This window comes from Thunnus albacares, chromosome 21 (genome assembly GCF_914725855.1).
Source record: "Thunnus albacares chromosome 21, fThuAlb1.1, whole genome shotgun sequence".
Classification (NCBI taxonomy): domain Eukaryota; kingdom Metazoa; phylum Chordata; class Actinopteri; order Scombriformes; family Scombridae; genus Thunnus; species Thunnus albacares.
This window is the reverse complement of record NC_058126.1, coordinates 24,273,895-24,288,873: the sequence shown is the minus strand read 5'-3', so window position 1 is coordinate 24,288,873 and position 14,979 is coordinate 24,273,895.

Sequence of the window (14,979 nt, the reverse complement as noted above, 5' to 3'; positions counted from 1 at the left end):
ATGAAGGAAAATGGCCATGATTGCAGTGTGAAAGCAACCTCCAGGAAATCTATTAGGGTGTCTCAAAGCCACCACTGTTTTTGGTCAGAGGAGGAGAGACACACCAGCTTTACCCTTGGAATCAGATCACATTGTAAAGTCTGTCATTTTAACCAACTTGTGGTAAAACATAAGCCTTGTCTCTGGAGTCTGTGTCAGGAGGAGGAATAATCTGGTGGATGTGTGTATTTTCCTGATGGAGTTTGTCAGACATGACTCCAACTGGCATCTCTCTTCATTTAAATATTTCAAACCCGATACACTTTTCAATACTACATGTGATGTGTTCATTGATTCATTCAAGTTTATAAAAAACTTGCTCTATAGTTCTCCTACTCTTGAGATCAAAAACTGATCTGAAGCTCAATTCTCAGGCTATTCTGTAAATAGTTTTCAAATAAACAATAAATATAGCAACTTCTGATCAACCCATATGCATTTCAGGCTTAAAATATCAACTTCTAGTAAGACCCTGCCCACTTCCAGTTTAATCCCCACTCATTCCAAATATGGATACAGATACACATAATTTAGTTGGTTGAACAGATACAAAATAGAGATAATGGTGTACTCGCTCATCCCTAGTAGAAGGAGTGTATGAAATAAAAAGTAATCAAAGTGGAACTGTTTGCATGACTAATTTCCATCTGTTGAGAGGATTATGATAGTTTTAACCCCATTAAATGATTTTTGCTTTCAAATGATCCAGTTTACTTTAATGAAGGTGTTTTCACGATTAAGTTCTTTGGCTCCATATAAATGCAGCTTGTCTGAGAGTTTACACAGTTAGTAGACTCATCGGGGTCACTTCACATCTGTGTCACTTTGGAACAGTCCAAAAGCAGTTTGCAGATTGTACTTGTTAATAACTGAAAAGTTGTATTATGCAGCAACAAACTGCAATAAATCCCTGTGATGTCTCCAGATGAACTGGGACATCCTGAATGGCTGTGATCCAGTAAGAGCTAAAGCAATGTGGCACAATGTTTCTCAGTAAAGACTGTTTTGGTAGACATAAGGACAGTCAAATGTGTCTGGCTATTGACCAGAGACATTTACAGACATTTGGACTATCAGTAGTTCAATTTAAAAAGAGCTCATAATGAAAGAATGTACCACTGTTGTCACAAAAGAGTCCAACTTGCAAATTGTCAAATATTAAGCGAGTGTCAAATATTAAGTGAGTGGAGAAAAAAGCAGTTCTCATACAGTTACATAGCCCTCTGCAGCCATGCAGGTCCATCCATTAGTGGAGAAAGCAGCTGCCACTAGAACTGCAGTGTTTCTGCCTTCTCACACAACAAAAGCTGATTGGTCATCTTTCAGTTACTGATATTTTAGCATTTAGTTACTTTCAAATGTTGAAAGATAAACCTACCAAGATTCAAAAGGCATTCAAAAGGATTCAGATTTGACAAAATACTATTGAACCCCATCCATAGCCATTGAAAATGGTTTAGCATGTTTGACTGTTTGTGTTTCCAAAGACATGCCCACAGTTTTTGCCTATTCCACCACTTTTTGTCCAGTGTCACGTACCAGGAAACACTTCTATTAGTTAGATCTAATTGATATTGGAGTCTCTTCAAGTACTAATTTCTTTCTGTTTAGCTAACAGACAACAATGGTCACATTGCCAAAGCTGTCCAGGTGGATTTCTAACACAAGAAATTAAGTAAAATCCGCTCGTGCTAATATGTAGACCTAATTAGACTGTATTTAGCTAATTTGACAGTAATTACTTGATTCATAGGTCATAACAAACCAAACAATGTCATGTACCAAACTGTATGATGGGTATCTGCTGAGGATGAACACATGCCATTATGTGCTGGTAGGCAGGCAGATGTAGGTTGATGGATAGATGGATATACACAGATAAAGTGCAGAATTTTCCTGATTTCAATCTTTTTTCTTTTTTTAATTTTTCAATGACAAGACTCCTGTCAATCTGTAGTTTTCCTCGGTTACAACCTTGACAGAGAGAGAAGGGATATCCAGTGACTAGTTGATCAAGTTTCTTGCAGCGTACACACATGAAAAGTCTTGCAAATTGTAATGCAGTATCTGTGAATTATGAATATTGGAATACCCGGGTTCCAGTTTGGGCTCGGTTAAGCATGACTGCTAAAATTCCAAATCCATGTCATTACAAAGCCTGCATGAAATTATTCCTCAAGAAGCAGTGAAGAGCACGGTGTAAATAGAAGAGAGAGGGTTAAGGAGAGAGAGAGGGAGGGAGAGAAAGAGAGAGCGAAAGACTGACACAGTTTTCAAGGACATTCCTGAACAATTAACTTGCGGTTTTAGCTATCTACCCCATTAGTCTTGGGGGTTTGGAAACAGCCATTGATTTTGGATGTCAGCCACTCTCATTTTATGGAAATTGCACTAAATGGCAGGGAAACAAAAACAAATTGAATTTTCTGTGCTGTTACTTGTAATGTGAAATTAGATATGTGGCCATGTGTAACTGAACAAGCCAGCCACAGAGACAGAAAGAGCAATGATGCAGTATGGGTAGGCTACATGCCATATACATTTTGTTAAGTGCAATCGCAAAAGGGAAGATGTATGTGTCAGGTATAATAACTAAGGGCAGGTACATGACAATTTAATTTCTTTCTTGGTATTTGACCGGTATGAATGTGTCATATCACTACCAAATCTTGAGAAAGGGCTCACATATTGTATGTTGTGCTGATATTGTATATCTTTAGGATCTTGTGTAGGATTTTGACCAAATTCAAGCATCCAGCTATACAGTGTCTTTGCCAAGAAAAAGGCACTGAAACATCCAGTAAGTCGATCAAATGAAGAAATATGTTGTTTGTCAAAGCCCTCCATAACGACACACGTAAGAGTTTTCTGATCTGACATCACTATTGACAGATCAGTCAGTGCCTTTCAAAACCGTTACGAATCACAGTTTCAAAAATATTACCCTTTTCTGATCTCACATTGCCATGTAGTGTTGTAGTACTTGAGATGGGTCTCGAGACCACGTTTTAACGGTCTCTGCCTTGTCTCAGAATCGACTGCATTTTTACTCAGTCTTATCTCGGTCTCAGACAAAGAGGAGTTGGGATTACATATTTCAAGACTGACCAGGACCACAACTGCGGGGATATCCCTAAAATGCCTATGCATTGTCTAATTTATTTGTTAACATCATTACTGTGATTGGATATGAAACTTCCTGCTGCAAATGCAACCAATAACCTGACTCAATTCTAATTTGAAATTTTTGTTACTGTTAACAGCTGTCACCTCTCTCCACCCCCCTTCACACACATCAAGAAAGTGAATGCGGGAGACAGGAGAAGAAGCTGTGGCTTTTTGGGAGGAGATGTTGGCCAAATCTTCTGTAATAAGATTTGGCTACCTAAACCACAGAAAGTTAATTTGCAAAACAGCATCCAAATGAAAACACAGGCAGTATGTAAATTCTGCAATGCAACGCTTTGCAAACTTTTATCAGCAGTTAGAAAGGAAGCATAAAGAAAGATAAGGTTAGCAGCCACTAGCAGCTCGCCCTCGCCATCCGCGTCTTATAAGTTTTGTTTTGTTGTTTTGTAAATATTGTTTATTTGTAGTATAGGGAAGTACAAAACAGTAGTATCAAGCCAAAGTGTAGTCATTATGGAGCGGTTCTATATTTTAATTCTCTGGCCTCTGCTCTCTACTACCTGTGGTCTACTCCTGCAAACCAAGCAGCACAGCAGGATTCAATACAACAAGGATTTCATCCTCCTGTGGAAAAACAAACCTGCTAGCTCCTTTCCATAGGCTGATATCTACACATCAGACAGTTAGAGCAGTGAATGGCTAAAAAACCCTCACCAGCATCTTCATAATGCTAAAGTTAGGAAGAGGGGAAAAAGAGGGGGCATCCGACAAAGGCTGAGAAAACAGAGACTAACCCACATCCCACTCCTCAGCATTGTTAATGGCTACATTCAGTTTTGTGAGGAGTTCTATGTCCCAAGGACCCCTGCAAAAAATATACCTCAACAACAAACTCTGGGTATCCAAGTCCGCTAAATGGTAAATGGACTGTACTTGTATAGTGCCTTTCTAGTCTTCCGACCACTCAAAGCACTTTTACACTATGAGCCACATTCACCCATTTCATACACAAATTCATACGCTGAATGGGCACAGGGGCTACCATGCAAGGTCCCAACCTGTCATCAGAGGGAACTAGTCATTCACAAATATTAACACACAAATGGCACAGCCATCAGGAGCAATTTGGGGTTCCTTATCTTGCCCAAGGACACTTTAGCTTCCAGCTTAAATAAGAAGAAGCTAGCTTACCAGGCGGAAGGTGCTTTAGAGAGTGCAGGTCAATAGGGAGGTCAAATGGGAAATCAAAATGGCAAAAATCAACTATAAAAAGAAATTAGAGGAGAACTTTGCCTCTGACAGCGTTAGATCAGCTTGGAATGGGATTAAGACTATGGCGGGGTTGCAAGTCTAGTGGGGGTACTGTTCCCTATGACCACCTTTGACAATAATGCTGACCTTGCAAATGGACTTAATGTCTATTATCTGACATTTGATGAACAAGATTTAAAAGAAGAACGTATTTGTATCAGTGCACTTGTGTCCCCTGGAGAACCAATTGTTATAGAGCAGTCTATGGTTTTAAAATCACTCAAATCTACCCATATCAGAAAAAGCCGTGGCCCTGATTGTGTTAGTTTTAGAATTCTAAAGTCCTGCACCAGCCAACTTTGCATCACACACCACATATTTCAGACTTCTCTGAATTTACAGAGAGTACCCATGCCCTGGGACAAAGCTACTGTCAATAATCCCATTGCAAAAAAAAAAAAGTTTGCCAAAGAGCTGAATGACTTAAGACCAGTTGCTCTCATGGCCCAGATAATGACATGTTTTGAGAGAATCAACAAATCTATTGTCATTAACAAAACGGAAGCCACATTGGACCCCATCAGTTTACCTATAACTTATAGCAATAGGGGGAATGATGCTACACTTACCTTACTTAACCTCCTTTACAGCCATCTCGAACAAGGGAAAGCTCATGCTCACCTCCTATTCGTCAACTTCTCCTCCACTTTTAATACCATATAACCCCATATCATGGCAATGAAGCGCATATCCCATTTCACCTCAGACCTCTCCTTGGTGGGATGGATATTGGACTTCTTGACAAACAGACCCCAGAGAGTGAGAGTTAAGAGTCCTGTCTGATGAGTGGCTGCCCTCCACTTGTTTTCCTCAGGGCTGTATTTTATCCCTCTTACTGTACATACTGTATACTGAGAGCTGCAGGAGCATGTATGAGATTAGGCATATTATAAAATATGCTGAAAATTCTGTTGTTGTCAGTCTGCTTCACAACATTGAGTCTGCACATGGGAAGGTTTTAGATGATTTTATTGACTGGTGTAAAGCTTCTCACATAAAGATCAACACAAGCAAAATGAAGGACATGCCGATTGATTTTAGAAAAAAACCACCCACTCCATCTCAGACTGTCATAGCAGACAAACTGCAATAGGAGGAAAAAATAAATGCCATCCACTCCAGAGCACAACAAAGACTGTTTTTACTGGGGAAGCCAAACTATTTAATGTGGACAAAATGGTTACGCCTCTGTTTCATAGATCTTTTATTGAATCAATTTTAACTTTTGTCTTGATCTGCTGGTTTGGGAATCTTAAGGTGAGAAGTAAAACAAAGCTAGAAGGAGTGGTGAACACCTGCTTGCCCACCTCCATCCTGGCTGCCCCAACCCACCCCTTGCACCAGAAGTTCCACTTTCTGTCTTCTGGGTGGAGGTATAGGGTCCTTAGATTCAGGAGCTCCAGAGCTTGAAGCTCTTGCATTCCTAAAAATCCTAAAATTGCTGCCATTAACCATGAACCATACTGTGTGTTTCATTGCACTAGTTCCAGTTGCTTGCCAGCTATTTGCCACTAGTTAGGTGCGCAAGCTACCTAATTTAGTTGACATAATGAGGGGTGTAGCTAATGGACTGTTAACTTTGTGAGAGATTGAGGGTACAGAGCATATGGTGACAAATTGTTGTTCCTAAGTTACGTTTTGTGATAAACAATGACAAGATAGGCCACGTAGCTAATGTATATGAAGTTACAATACATCAACGTTAGCTATAATGTCAGCTGCATACCGCTCCCGACATAAATGTTAAATGTTATGTCAGGAGTGTTTATGTCTATAGATGTGACAGCAGAGAGTGGAGACCGAGTAATGCGCCTCCACTTCTATGAAAAATTTACATATTAAATAGGCTGCTTTGCCTTTCAATAAGGACACAGCATTTTACTTTAAGTGTGCTAATTTTGAGTTTAAATGCACAGTTGCAGATCAAATAACTTTTTACCTGGTCAAACCCTAGTGCTTGTGTGTTTAAGTGTCATGAGCTCCTCTCTCTCTGGCTCGCTCAATCACTCAATATTTCCCACACTGGGTGTTAGATACTTAAAAAATACACATCTACCCCCTTTCCGTGGAAGTTTAATCACCTTAAAGATGACTGTTATTTCAGTGTTATGGTAAGAAAATTAACTGGTTTGGAAGACAAGAGTCACCAAGACAACCTGATGCTTGCACAAAAAATTGTTCTGTGTTAGATGGATGGTTAAACATGGAAAAGGAGTGTTTAATAAAGATGGTTCATTTGTTTTCAGCTCCTTACTGTTTGTTTGTATTTGTTTGCTCATAGAAAACAAAGGAAAATTACCACACATAAAATTCACCTCTGCAATGCCTTTTGATTATTTAATCAAGACATTTCTCATGGTACACCTATACATACAGATATATATGGCAATAAAAGAGGTGAATGAAGAGGAATCTTCATTTGTTTTCTGTGGGTGTTTTTAATGGGAATTTGAATCTTTCAGATCAATTTGATGAGTGCCTATGGTTTGCACGTTCCACATTTTATCATAAGTGTGTCATGCAGTGTGGGACTCGCATTGGTCTGGTTGTGGTCTTGACTCGGTCTCACCCTGCCTTGGTCTTGGTCTTGAATTAGTCTCAACCCCTCAAAGTCTTGGTCTTGTCTCGGTCTCCATACACTCTGGTCTTGGTCATGACTTGGTCTCGGTTTAGGTGGTCTTGACTACAACACTGCTGCCATGGCTAAGGTTTGGTTATGTTTAGGAACAAAAAACGATTTGGTCAGGCTTAGGGAAAGATTGTGGTTTGGGTTAAAATTACTCTTCTTCATGGTCAATACTTGGTTTAAAAAAACAATGTTGACTGTCAGGAGGAAACAGGAAATGAACAGTAATCTCACTGTAGGGTTTAAATTGACTGATTCTGTATTTTTTCTTGGAAGGACATTCTCAAACATCATGTAGTCCATTATGGGACAACCATACTGAAATCCCGTACACCTAATCAGAGTAGGAAACTCTGGAATGTTTGGGCCTTTAAAGAGTAACCGCACCCAGGCAAATAATTCTGCTTTCGCTGCCAACTCTTTACTAGTGATTACATGCTCTGTCCACACCATGTGCTACAGTGCTATTAAGGGCCCTTTGAGGCAAATTTCTGACAGTAAATACAGCAGTTGAGGAGGAAGTCAGAAACATGGAAGAGGGGAAAGACACCTACTGTCATATTACAATAGTTGACAATATATATATATATATATATTATATATTATATATATATATATATATATATATATATATATACTATATATAGCTATCCACACTGCCCAACACTGTTTCAGGCTATGATTTTTGAACATCTACTGATCATATTTCCATCCATCCAGACCAAAAACAGCCCTGTGTTTAAGAAAAAACACACACACACACACAAGGAGCTGCATCGGTGTGGGTATGTTGTTTCAGTTTGGGATGATAAAATACAATCCAGAATGTCCAGTCTTGAAGACTTAGTAAATGGAAAAATACTACTGAGAGTTGTCACAATTACAATGTATGTATCCTTTGTTACAACAATTTCCATGTAAACAGTAGTAATGCCCCATTCAAATTACAGAGGGATATACCAAGAATGTACACATGCACACATCAGATTTGCCAGTGCAGCGTTTTGCTGGATGACATTGTGTTGTGGCAAAAGTTGAAAATTTTTTGTTGTGTCAAGAGGCAGTGTATTTCACACAGTACAGTTGTCTGTAATAAAATTTGGTGTAGGCACTCATTGTGACCTTCTGCATTTTTCTGAAAATTGGGGCACTATGTATAAAAAAAAAAGGGTACTCTTCCCACACTGTTCAACTAACCCTAAAAAGGCCTTACAGGGAAATTCTGTTTTTTGTTTCTTTTGTTTTCATTTAAAGCTTAGGTCTTTGTGTTTTGACCGTCATTTCTGTCAGTTGAGATAAGATTGTACTCGCCAGATTAAGAGCGGAAATCTGGAAATGCTGTGATATCACTACAAAGAAGGTCGTCAATATACACAAGTAGTCAGATGATCAGACATTCAAATGGTAACAGTGGATTATCTAAACCACTACAGTAAGTATAGTAGGTAAAAGTTGAAGCAGAAAGTCGGTCTGTAAACTGTGATGTTTTCAATGGACAGTCAAGTCAAGTCAAGTCCAGTCAATTTCATTTATATAGTGCCAAATCACAACAGAAGTTATCTCAGGGCACTTTTCAGGTAGAGTAGGTCTAGACTGTACTGTTTATTTTACAGAGACCCAAACTTCCCTCGGGAGCAAGCACTTGGTGACAGCGGCAAAGAAAAACTCCCCTTTAACAGGAAGAAACCTCAAGCAGAACTAGGCTCTGGTTGGGCGGCCATCTGCCTTGACCAGTTGGGTTGAGAGAGAAAGAAGGAGTTGGAAAGGGGAGAGAGAGACACAGAGAAGCACAACAATAACAATAATAACAGTATAATAGTAATGCATACAGATGGAGAGGGGGAGGAGGAGAAAGGAGCTCAGTGCATCATGGGAAATCCCCCGGCAGTCTAGGCCTATAGCAGCATAACTAGGGGCTGTTTCAAATTAAGCCTGGCTGGCCCTAACTATAAGCTTTATCAAAAAAGAAAGTTTTAAGCCTAATCTTAAAGCTATAATGTGTAACTCCTCTGCATTAAAATGTCTAGAAATGACTAGACCTGTTTTATATTTTGTTCAGTTGTGTACTTACATTACCCCAAATGTTTCCAATATTCACACCCAGAGAAATCTGTAATTTTAATCACCATCTTGTGCGAGGGGAGGAGAAGGGTTTTAAATTCTATTCTGGATTTTACAGGAAACCAGTGCAGAGAAGCTAAAATGAGAGTACACATGCAACTGCATTCTGGATGAGCTGGAGAGTTTTTAGAGACTTGTTGGGGCAGCCTGATAATAAGGAATTGCTATAATCCAGCCTAGAAGTAACAAATGTGTGGACTAATTTTTCTGCATCTTTCTGAGACAAGATGTGCCTGATTTTTGCAATGTGATGTAGGTGAAAAAAAGGCAGTCTTTGAAATTAATTTTATGTGGGCGTTGAAGGACATATCCTGATCAAAGATAACTCCCAGATTCCTTACAGTGATGCTGGAGGCCAGGGTAATGCCATCTCTAGTCGCTATATCATTAGATAATGTCTTTCTAAGGTGTTTAGGGCCAAGCTTGATAAACTTCAGTTTTGTCTGAGTTTAGTAGCAGAAAACTGCAGTTCATCCAGGTTTTTACATTCTTAATGCATTCTTGGAGTTTAGTTAACTGATTGGTTTCATAAGGATTCATTGATAAATATAATTGGGTATCATCTGCATAAGAATGAAAATGTATGGAGTGTTTCTGAATAGTATAACCTAAAAGAAGCATATATAAGGTGAATAGTATTGGTCTACGCACAGAACCTTGTGGAACTCTGTGTCTAACTTTTGCAAGCACAGTCTGATAAATAGGACTTAAACTAGCTTCATACAGTTACATACATACACTTTAATGCCAATTAAATGTTCCAGTCTCTGTAATAGGATGTGATGGTCAATGGTGTCAAATGCAGCACTAACAAGACAAGTACAGAGAGAAGTTCTTTGTCCAATGCAGTTAGAAGGTCATTTGTAACTTTCACAAGTGTTGTCTATGTGCTATGATGCACTGACTCAAAATCCTCACACAAACTATTGTTATGTAGAAAGTCACAACTGATTGGTGATAGCTTTCTCAGGGATCTTGGGATCCCAATAAAGCCAATAGAATCCCTGTACAAACAAACAATAAAAACTCTAGACATGAACCATTGCAATATTCTGAAAAAGCACAATTTATTAAGCTGGGAAGACATGGTTAAATACAGCAGACTGTGTCCTATTTTCAAAGTATTACACAATATGGCTCCTCCACCACTTTGTACTTAAATCACATTAAAAACAAGCTAAACTACTAGAGCAACAACTAGAGGAGATTGTCTTATTCCAAGAAGACATAGTAGTTTTGGCCAATCTGCTTTTTCTGTCAGAGCCACACAGGATTGGAACAATTTACCGCAACACACAAGAAATTGTGCCAACTACCATTCATTTCCCATAACATTAAGAGCCTCATTCATTAGAAATCAAACTTGTGAACACTAGAACAGTGAGGTGTTTTTTGAGTTGTTAATTGTCTTGTCATTATTATGCTTAGTGTAAGTGCTGCTCTTGTCTATCATAGGCTTTGTACGTAACATCCACACTTCACCAGTCTTGACATTGTGTTGTTGTGCTATTTGTTGAATTTGCTGTCATCCTATTTGTTGATTGTTGTCATGTTATCGTTAATTTTGTGTGTCTCAAGAGCTGTCTTTCTTATCGCCATGCAGTGCAGGCTTGTTTGTATTGGCATATTTTCACAGCTTTTATTGTTGATTGTATTTCAGTGCCTTTTTCGTAACACTTGTGCTTCCAACTTTTTGCCTGCCCAGGGACTACAGATGAAAATTAGCCTTTCTGGCTAACTCTGGCATATTTTCAGAAATGTTATTAATATGCACTGTCCCTGACAAATAAGGTAATAAAATAAAAATAAATTAAAAAAAAATACTAAAGACAGATTGATCATGTCTAGTAAAGAAGTGCTAACTATGGGTAGAACTTCCTTAAGCAGACTAGTTGGGATGCGGTCTAAGAGACAGGTAGATGGTTTGCATGAAGAAATTGTTGAAGTTAGTTCAGGAAGGTCGATTGGAGAAAAACAGTCTAGATATATGTCAGTTTTTACAGCTGTTTTCTAAGATTTCTGGGTTTGGGGATAAATCAGTGCCTGTTGGGGACAGGAGGTGATGAATTTAGTTAGAATTTTATCATTAAAGAAGCTCATGAAGTCGTTACTACTGAGAGCTATAGGAATACATGGATAAGAGTTATGACTCTTTGTCAGCCTGGCCAAAGTGCTGAAAAGGAACCTAGGGCTGTTTTTATTCTCCTTTAATGCTGAGTAATAGGCAGCTCTGGCGTTACAGAGGGCCTTCCTATATGTTTTAAGACTATCTTGCCACACTAAGCGAGATTCTTCCAGTTTGGTAGAAAACCATATCCTTTCAAGTTTTCAGAGTTGAGCATCATTCGCAGTGAGCCTGTAGCACCATTCACAAGATGATCAATTTGGGAGGGACTAAAGTTAGCATAAGAATCCTCTGTTGTATTGAGACATGGTATTGAATTCAATGCTGATGGAACTGCTTCCTTAAATTTAGCTACAGCACTATCAGATAGGCATCTAGTGAAAACATTTTTGTCTAATGGTGTGTAGTCCAGTAATAGGAATTCAAAAGTTATTAAGTAATGATCTGATAAAATAGGATTTTGTGGAATAAAATATATTAAATGTTCAATGTCGATGCCATACGTCAGAACAAGGTTGAGGGTGTGATTAAGACAGTGAGTGGGTTTATTTACACTCTGAGAGAAGCCAATTGAGTCTAATAATGAGATAAACCTTGTGCTAAAACTATCATTATCAACGTCAACATGAATATTAAAGTCACCTACTATAATTACTTTATCTTTACTAAGGACTAAGTTTGATAAAAACTCAGATAAAAATTCAGAGTACGAGCCAGGAGCACGGTACACTATAACAAATAGAACTGGCTGCTAAGTTTTCCGGGTTGGGTGTTTTAAAAGATTCCCTTCAAATGTGATTTTAATATAAGTGGTGGGGGGCAAAATCCAAAGTGTGTCCACACACTTAATTTGTGCAAAATTGCATTTAAAAGTTGATGTGAAGCTTATATGAGGCTTCAGCAGTCTGAGTTAGTCATATCAAGTGGATATCTGCCACATTTACAGTCATTTTAGCATCAAATTCCCTCTTTGTGTTTCCTCAGACAGTGTTTTCCTGTTGAGCTGGCGTGGAAGTATAGTAACAAAAAGAGGGACTTTGGCACTAAAAAGACTGTAACATTGAAAGATATCTACTTGATTTGACTCATTTGGATGCTGAAGCTTCCAATTAGCTTCAGATAAACTTAAGTACATTAAAGTAAAGTACATTTTTCATTCAAGGAATCTTATTATGGCCAAATAGAACAGGAAGAATGATTATGGAAAGAAAAACCTATTTCATAGTTCATTTGGGCTCCTGACTGTTGTTTTAAGACAGACTTTAAAATTTGTGAAACCGTTCTTTATGAGAAAATTCTGTTTTATTAAAGCTTGGGTCCTTTGGCCGTCATCTCTGTCCGTTGAGATAAGATTGAACTTGCCAGAATAATAGCTGATATCTGGAAATGTGGTACAAAGAAAGTCGTCAAGAAACATGAGTACTCAGATGATCAGATAGTGAAACACCAACAATTTATCCAGATTATCTAAACCACTACAGTAAGTAAAGTAGGTTGAAGCAGGAAGTCAGTCTGTCAGCTGTGATGAACGTTTACAACAGACAGTTAAGGGAATAATTTTACTGTTAGCTTTTATTCACTCCTCCTAAAACATGTCTTGTCCGGCCAAACTTTTTCGCGATGTCACCTCTTTCATAGACCTAAAATACAAAAATAGGATCCAGGTAGTATGAAACCAGAAATGTCCTTTTAAAGATAAATACTAGCACTTTCTGTTTAATCTCAAATGAAATGTGCTGAACTAGCCAAAACAATTAAGTACTAAATCTCTTGGAAAAACATGTTCCATATTAGTGCTAGTCTGCATTTAATGATGAGTAACTGAAGATGATAGTTCAGTCTACCACAACATCAGAGAAGTTAAGAGCTTTCTTTAGACTCAGTGTCTGAATGCAGGCATATTTGTGAGCACATGTGTGCGTGTGGGCATGGATGTAATATTTACATGGAGCTGTCTTGCTTGACGTGAGGAAGCCGAGCTGGTGATGTCAGTATTTGCCCAGGGGCCTCCAGTCCGACCTCAGACATTCAGCACTCTGACTGGGGCTGTGGGGAGCTCTGCCACTCACTGGCCCAATTCTGTCTCTCCATCTTCCTTTTCTCCTCTCGGCTGCCAGAATCTGCAATGCACGGATGAATATGCAATGCTCTAAACATAGTCACGCATATGCACGTGAAATGTACACACACACACTAACACATGAACACACACACACTTGGTCGTGTTTCCATCACTTCAGAAGATATTACATTGACTTACCTTCATTTACTGGAGACTTATCCTAACTCTAACCATAACCACTGCTTGCCTAAACCTAACCCTTACCCTTACCTTAATATAACCCAAAACTTACCTTAACTTTAAACCAAGTCTTCACCCTAAAATTGATGAATTACGTTAAGGGGACTTGCTTTTCATCCCCATAAGAGAGGCAAGTCCCCACAACAAGACTGTGTAAACAGATTTATATCCCCACAACATGAGGAATACCTGGTACACAGAGAGAGAGAGAGCTGCACACTAAGTTAAATTAAGTTAAAAAAAAAAAAGAGAAGTGAGTCACTAAGTATATGCTGATGGCAATTAAAATATGTCAAGTAAGAAATATAGTCCCTCTAAGGGATTTGCATTATTTCTGTGACTTTTGCTTTACAAATCTTCATTTAATATACCATTAATAAAGGTGTGAGAAATATGGGTGTGGAAATATATCAGGAATTACATTTGGTTTTGCATACTGGGGTTGTTAACTAAACATTTTCAGTCATTTATGAATTTTAATAGGGAATAATAATGCCATTTGTTATTTTGACAGAGAGAGAAAAAACAAAACTTGCTGGCACTGCAGTGCATTTACTCACATAATATTACAAAGGCAAGTAAAGTGACAAACATTCCAAAGCAGAGGTTTAGGGTAAGCAGCTGCTGAGCTGAACTACCAAGCCACTGAATATACCCTAAGGCATTTATGTTGGCCAGCTTGATGGTGATTGGTGCATGAAACAGATATTTTCAGTGAGGTAATAGTGATAAGGTTATATGATAGTGATTAATAGTGATAGGTAGCAGATATATTCAGTGTTTCTTACCTAAACACATTGGGTGTCATCTAACTTGTACAAACACATTCTGTTTGTAGGTGGCACATACAAGAGATTTAAGAGAACTTGTTGCATTCACCAATTTTATTTTATTTTTAGATTTACATCTTTCTCTTCTCTACAAGTCATGTACAGTCATTATGAGGCTTTAATCATAATGATTAACACATAAAGAAAACAATAAAAGTAAAACCAGTCCAATATAAAGTAGAAATGATGCAACATAAAATGTTGTAGAAATGTAGATCTACAGATAGATGTAGTGATGTAAAGACGTAGAAACAGAACAGCAGTTGCACTAGGAAGTGAGGGCCAGGAGTTTGGAAAGGTCCACCCACTGTAGAGCACAGCCTGGCTTCAAAATTACCTGCAAAGTGCACAAAACATTACAATTACCAACTAGGAACTACACCTGAATTAAAAGTGATGTAAACTCACGTATACATATCACAGAGCGAAGGCACAGCTTCCCAGCAGCGGGAGGGTGAAAGATTAGAGACCAAAAAGCAAAAGTTACTTTTAGCTA